The sequence below is a fragment of the Colias philodice genome, unplaced genomic scaffold (assembly GCF_061535455.1).
Source record: "Colias philodice isolate Cphi_HAF_F1 unplaced genomic scaffold, ilColPhil1 Martin Lab GWU primary ptg000018l_1:14663442-14930425, whole genome shotgun sequence".
In the NCBI taxonomy this organism is placed as follows: domain Eukaryota; kingdom Metazoa; phylum Arthropoda; class Insecta; order Lepidoptera; family Pieridae; genus Colias; species Colias philodice.
The window spans coordinates 252501-260000 of NW_028322191.1; the positions used below are offsets into that span (position 1 = coordinate 252501).

A 7500-nucleotide genomic window follows, 5' to 3' on the forward strand; every position below is an offset into this window, starting at 1 on the left:
GTGTGTGCTATTTTCCCTATATAAATTTGTATAATTAAAACTAGAGAACCGATTTTGATGCGGTTTATTTCAATAGATAGACTGCATCTCGAGGAAGCTTTTAGTAAGTATATATAATTTGTTAAGTTCTGAACAATGCAGGCACAGCCGCGGGCGATAGCTAATCAATCTACCACTTATTTGTTAAACAGTTACTAAAAAAAAAAAATAAAAAAAACTTTAAATTAACTGTACCTACAAGTTTAATTATTTCTCCATTTAATAATTAATATTAATTTTTAAGTGGTATATCAATTAAATTTACGTTTTCTCTACATAAGAACCGTACGTAATCGTACTTCAAGGAATATACTTGATAAGAAAGAATTATCGAAATCGGTTCAGCCGTTCACACGTGATGCCGTGACAACGCGAAACGGGTCTCATTTTTATATTGTACGTACCTACCTACCTACCTACCTACCTACCTACATAATATATAGATTTTTAGATTATTCTTCTGTATAATCTAAACCAATTAAAGTTAAACACCTACGAAACGGCTCGACCGATTCTCATGAAATGTTGTGTGCATATCGGGTTGGTAGATCTGACAATCATAATATTGTATCTACACTAATATTATAAAGAGGAAAACTTTGTTTGTTAATGAATAGGCTCATCATCAAAACTACTGGACCGATTGTGATGAAATTTGGCACAGACAATCTTTAGACGCTGAGAAAGAACATAGGCTACTTTTTTTTATTGCGAAATAATATGTACCACGGGCGAAGCCCTAGTTTGTAAATAAAATAAAATAAATCATACCCGCAAATGACCAACGTAAATAATAATTATTGTTGAACGTATAATTCGAAATTCGAATTTCAAAATTACAACTTTAGGTTTTTTTTTTTTTCTCACTGCTGTTGTTCAAAATTGAAACTGTAGTCTGTATACTCCGTACTTTTTTTCCGTTTCTGTATAAAACCGGTCCAGATCGCGCCACACGGCGTTACGGCCGTCGGTTCGTAATGCGAGCTAGCACTTTTGGTTAACGGCCAATACCGTGGAGCGTAAGCGTCCCCTCCACACAGTGGGCGGTGAACATGCGGTGAATCATTTAGATGTTTACATTTGGCATTTTTTTTTTTAAATCACATAAGGCTGAGGTAAAATAACAGTACAGACTACAGTCGAATTGGGAATCATCAAGGAGGATTTTATTTAATATTTTAATTAAAGATATGAAACCTTATTTGTGTTAAACTTTTTTATTTTTTTTAATTGACACCAATAAATCAAACTGACGATGTCTGTCGAAATAAATATGATATTGATTCAAAGATAGTACATGAAATTGCATTGCGTTGTTATATTAATATAATAAAATGGTTGTGAGTGAAAAAAATTATGTAACATTTATAAAAATATCGAGCTAAATCATAATGGTATATAATTTATTATGAATTCGTTTTTAGGATAACCACAAAAATGTGCATGTGCACACACAAATTAAAAACCGTCTCCAAAACCGAGAAAATTGAACGGCAGGCAGCATTGAAAGGTATGGTTATTTATCCATCAATTATTTGTTGTTATTATTATACTAGCTGTGCCCGCGACTTCGTCCGCGTGGAATAGTGACTGCATATAGTAGTTACTACTTATACTTAACACACAATAACTATTGAGTAAACACGTCTTGAAACACGTACTATCATATACAACTAAATTATAAGTAGGTACTTACAGATTATTATGGAACAGTTAAGAAATAAAATAAATAATAACACAAAAGAACTGTTAGTAAAATTTATTACTAAACTGAGCTATAAAACTTAGGTACAGAAGAGTTCAAAATTTCCAGGATGTGGTTATTCTCCCGCTCCCATATCCTTCTACTTTCACAGACTTTCAACTTTTCCCTTTCACCCCTAGTAAATGGCAGAACCGATTTTGATCTTAACCATGTCTAATCATACCTATATATTATGTACATGTATCCTTTCGTTTGCTACTCCATTTGGATTATTTATCCCCACTATCACCCCTAAGGTGCCCTATATGTAATAAACAGATTAACCGATTTTGATAAAACATGACTTATTGTAATTCACACGTCATTTGATATGCCGCTTGATATATTATATATATATACTAGCGGTCCGCCCCGGCTTCGCTCGTGGTACATATGAAAAATAGATGTTATAAATAGAAAATTTACCTAGAAGTAACCATAATGCTATTTGTGCAGGTTTTAGACTTATGAGCAAAAATCTAAATAAAGGTCCTTTGACCCCCCTACTACCCGCTCAGCATAACCCCCCCCCCCCCCCCACGCTTGGGGACTTTCGATATGATCATCTGGACATGTCAAGGAATAATTTTAGCGTATAATTTACGTAATAAAGTAATTCATGTATAGAATGCCTTAGCAAATGTCCGTGTTGAATAAAATTAATTTCTAAATCGGTGTTTTCTTAACTGTTCCCCACTCTAGAACTTATGATTACTTGCTTAGTCATCTTAAGGTCTCCAGAATGGGTCATGTAGTAGAGACTTAGCTTAATACGGTTAATGTTGAAAGATGAGTCTTCCTACATATTACATTTACAATATACATAGTACACAACATTTACTATTCATAAGCTAGTATTTTATAAACTAAGTTTTTCGTCTTAATAAGCCGTTCAAGTTTGTATGTTGTATTGTTTATAGCATTTTCCTACTATTACACCCACTATTTAAATAGCTTGCTTCATATATTTTGTAAGTCATTTTTTACCCAAAAAATAAGAAATAAAATACCGCCGTAATACGATACGAATTATCCTAATACGGTGGTATAACTCCGAAATAGGAAAAATACTGGGCATGTTTATTCTGCGGTATGTGTTCTTAATTAGAAATCCTGTTAAATATGAAAACGGTTGAGTACAAAATGTTTGTTTCTTAGAAGGGGTAAAAATAGGAAGGTGTATTTTAATTTAGCCGAATTTTTTCGAATTTTAAATTTTCGAATTTTCTGAGAAAAGAGAAACGAAACAGCTAATATTATGATTAAAAATTTCGTGGCCAGAAATAATTTAGATTTAAAAGGCTAACCTAACCTAACCTAACCTAACCTAACCTAACCTTACCTAACCTAACCTAACCTAAACACAAACCTAACTATTAAATCGTCACACAGAAACCTAACTATTATTACATTGAGGTTCAAATTTATGTCTATCAAAAATGAACGCCCTCTTTTGTTTTTGTTGTTGTTGTTGAATAGCCGAATTTTTTCGAATTTTAAAATTTTCGAATTTTCTGAGAAAAGAGAAACGAAATGTAGCTAATATTATGATTATAAATTTCGTGGCCAGAAATAATTTAGTTTTAAAAAGCTAACCTAACCTAACCTAACCTACACACAAACCTAACTATTATTACATTGAGGTTCAAATTTATGTCTATCAAAAATTAACGCCCTCTTTTGTCGTTGTTGTTGTTGTTGTTGTTGTTGTTTATAATTTATTTAATATGGACCACGAAATTTATAATCATGAATTATTTTTGACGACTGCACGCCGTAACTGCACGCGTACAAAGTTTTTTGACTTGACCTTGAAAACACGAGGCGTTAGTCGCGCGCGGCGTATGTATGTATGTATGTATGTATGTATGTACATATGCCGTGCGTGATACGTGAAAAATTAAACAAGCAGAAACACCATTGCCGGGATGCGAGACAATCGGTGCGCGAGGCTAGCGAAGACGGGGGGCGATGCGCGTGCGCAGCAGCGAGAGATTGTACGTATGTGTATGTATCATTATTTCGTCGCTGTTGTACCGCGTCGCCCGTGTGTGCTCTGCGCTCTGCTCGTTGCCGCAGTTCGCGTGTCGGTGTGGCGTTGATGTGGGGTTGGGGTTGGTGTTTGGTGGTGAGTCTGACAGAATTGTAGAGTAGTGTTAGTTCTATAAAATAATAAAAGACCAAAGATGATATATTATAAAAGCGTGTGTTGTGCAAACGGCGCGATACAGTTTTTAATCTTTAGTATTTTATGGAACAACAAAAACTCTTCAAATCAGAAGATCAGTGTTCAGTAGTGTGGTAGTAGTAGTAGTAGTAGAAGAAGAAGTAGTAGTAGCTGTAGTAACATTGCGTCTGCCGACGGTTTGATAGATTGTCAGTTTCGTAGATTGTATTTTATATGTGTAGTGTAATAAATATTACGCATCTTGATACACTCTCGGAGCGCAGACCGTGAAAAATATACTACGACTATTGAACGGCAGTATGAAAATTTTTAATGCTCACATCGCACACGTTTGTGATGTACCAATGGGCTTTTATCAGATGTTTATACGTGTGTGTGTGAAACACACGTATATTCCAAAACTTGGTCGCAATTTTCGATCCTTCCACTCTCCGTGCGTAGATTGATCGTTTGCGTCATAAAAGTTGACCGATATTAAAATTTTTCCTTCGCTTGATGCGAATGGGAATTGTTGAGGGGTGTCTCGTTAAGATGATACTTTCAACGGTTAAACTGACTGTGTTCAGATTTATCCACGTGTGCGCGCCCGTGTGTGTGTGTGAATAGTGTGCGTGTGACGGTCGCCGCCGTCACATATCATGTTATTTAAACACGCCTCGCGCACATAATATAATTATATAGAGAAGCAAACGTCGCGGCGGCATCGTCGTGTTACGTTTGAGGCTCTAGCGGAAGCTTTAGTTAGCTCCCTGGTTGATCCTGCCAGTAGTTATATGCTTGTCTCAAAGATTAAGCCATGCATGTCTCAGTGCAAGCCGTATTAAGGCGATACCGCGAATGGCTCAATATATCAGTTTTGGTTCCTTAGATCTTACTCAGTTACTTGGATAACTGTGGTAATTCTAGAGCTAATACATGCAATCAGAACTCTGACCAGTGATGGAATGAGTGCTTTTATTAGATCAAAACCAATCGACGGAGGGCCTGGCGTCTGAAGTCGTTAATTTTGATGAATCTGGATAACTTTTGCCGATCGCATGGTCCAGTACCGGCGACGCATCTTTCAAATGTCTGCCTTATCAACTTTCGATGGTAGTTTCTGCGACTACCATGGTTGTCACGGGTAACGGGGAATCAGGGTTCGATTCCGGAGAGGGAGCCTGAGAAACGGCTACCACATCCAAGGAAGGCAGCAGGCGCGCAAATTACCCACTCCCGGCACGGGGAGGTAGTGACGAAAAATAACGATACGGGACTCTTACGAGGCCTCGTAATCGGAATGAGTACACTTTAAATATTTTAACGAGGAACAATTGGAGGGCAAGTCTGGTGCCAGCAGCCGCGGTAATTCCAGCTCCAATAGCGTATACTAAAATTGTTGCGGTTAAAAAGCTCGTAGTTGCATTTGTGCGCCGCGCTGTCGGTGCACCGCATCCGCGGTGATACTGACACGTTTGCGGAGCATATCGTCGGTGAGCCGGTCGTTAAAAGCCGGTTCAATATCAAAATCCTATCGCGGTGCTCTTCAGTGAGTGTCGAGGTGGGCCGACAATTTTACTTTGAACAAATTAGAGTGCTCAAAGCGGGCTCAAAATGCCGCTTGAATATTTCGTGCATGGAATAATAGAATATGATCTCGGTTCTATTTTGTTGGTTTTCAGAACTCCGAGGTAATGATTAATAGGGATAACTGGGGGCATTCGTATTGCGACGTTAGAGGTGAAATTCTTGGATCGTCGCAAGACGAACATCAGCGAAAGCATTTGCCAAAGGTGTTTTCATCAATCAAGAACGAAAGTTAGAGGTTCGAAGGCGATTAGATACCGCCCTAGTTCTAACCGTAAATATGTCATCTAGCGATCCGCCGACGTTACTACAATGGCTCGGCGGGCAGCTTCCGGGAAACCAAAGATTTTGGACTCCGGGGGGAGTATGGTTGCAAAGCTGAAACTTAAAGGAATTGACGGAAGGGCACCACCAGGAGTGGAGCCTGCGGCTTAATTTGACTCAACACGGGAAATCTCACCAGGCCCGGACACCGGAAGGATTGACAGATTAATAGCTCTTTCTTGATTCGGTGGGTGGTGGTGCATGGCCGTTCTTAGTTGGTGGAGCGATTTGTCTGGTTAATTCCGGTAACGAACGAGACTCTAGCCTGCTAAATAGGCGTCGTCATTTAGGTGTGCGCGGCTCTCGGGTCGCGCAACTCACTGGCGGCGTATTAAAATTCTTCTTAGAGGGACCGGCGGCTTTGAGCCGCACGAGATTGAGCAATAACAGGTCTGTGATGCCCTTAGATGTCCTGGGCCGCACGCGCGCTACACTGAAGGAATCAACATGTTCTCCCTGGCCTAGAGGCCCGGGCAACCCGTTGAAACTCCTTCGTGCTGGGGATTGGGGTTTGCAATTATCCCCCATAAACGAGGAATTCCTAGTAAGCGCGAGTCATAAGCTCGCGTTGATTACGTCCCTGCCCTTTGTACACACCGCCCGTCGCTACTACCGATTGAATGATTTAGTGAGGTCTTCGGACCGACACGCGGTGGCTTCACGGCCGTCGGCGTTGCTGGGAAGTTGACCAAACTTGATCATTTAGAGGAAGTAAAAGTCGTAACAAGGTTTCCGTAGGGGAACCTGCGGAAGGATCATTAACGTAACGACGCACTGCGCACTCTCGCACTACTCGCATACGCGCCTCGTGTGTGTTTGTGTATTAGTACGAACGAGTGTCGTGGGACGCGTGAATGTGACTGCATCCGTTAAAAAAAAAAACGAATACCTCTAACATGTCAGTGTATGACGTGTTAGAGTGATTCGCGAAAGCGCCGCGGTACATATTTTAACCTATGTACACGCACGCAAACGTTACATAAAAGAACGCGCACAACACTTTGATTATGAAACGAAAACATTATTATAATAAACTATTACCCTGAACGGTGGATCACTTGGCTCGCGGGTCGATGAAGAACGCAGTTAACTGCGCGTCATAGTGTGAACTGCAGGACACATTTGAACATCGACATTTCGAACGCACATTGCGGTCCGTGGAGAAATATCCAGGACCACTCCTGTCTGAGGGCCGGCTGTATAAAAACAACAATCCACACTGTTCACACGCGTGTTTTCACGCGTGTGTGAGCATGTGACGGTTTAGCGAGCGCATTGCGTGCACGCTATCCGTTTGAAAATTTTACCTGTATTATGTTCTACGTGTGCGCGACTCGGTGTGAAACCGTTGTGGACGCTTCTCGCGCGACGCTCGTATGATATGTCTCGTGTAGAATGTGTCGTGAACTGTTTCGCATATAAGCCGAGCCGCATTCAAAGCGCTCGTAGTGCGTGTTATTGTGTATAATATATTATTTTTGTCATAATAATATGATGTGTATTATGATAAAATATGAAAGTGAAGCGTAGGCGGACTCGACGTCCGTGTAGCGTCGTAGTAGCGCTGACGGATATCGCGTCTGCCTCCCACTTTTTATCGTTGGCCTCAGATCAGGGAGGATCACCCGCCGAATTTAAG

At 40.1% G+C, this 7500-nt stretch overlaps 3 non-coding genes across 3 annotated transcripts in view; all 3 read left to right on the top strand.

Moving 5' to 3' along the window:
- Positions 1-4717: 4717 nt before the first annotated feature.
- LOC149474816 (small subunit ribosomal RNA) lies at positions 4718-6622 on the top strand. The gene has a single exon (XR_016318274.1). It is a non-coding gene; the product is annotated as a small subunit ribosomal RNA (ribosomal RNA).
- A 277-nt stretch (positions 6623-6899) lies between these two features.
- LOC149474817 (5.8S ribosomal RNA) lies at positions 6900-7056 on the top strand. The gene has a single exon (XR_016318258.1). It is a non-coding gene; the product is annotated as a 5.8S ribosomal RNA (ribosomal RNA).
- Positions 7057-7462: 406 nt separating this feature from the next.
- The window catches only part of LOC149474818 (large subunit ribosomal RNA), a 4014-nt gene continuing 3976 nt past the window's right edge, over positions 7463-7500 (top strand). Inside the window, exon 1 of the ribosomal RNA XR_016318288.1 lies at positions 7463-7500. This exon is cut by the window's right edge and continues 3976 nt beyond it. This is a non-coding gene — a ribosomal RNA (large subunit ribosomal RNA).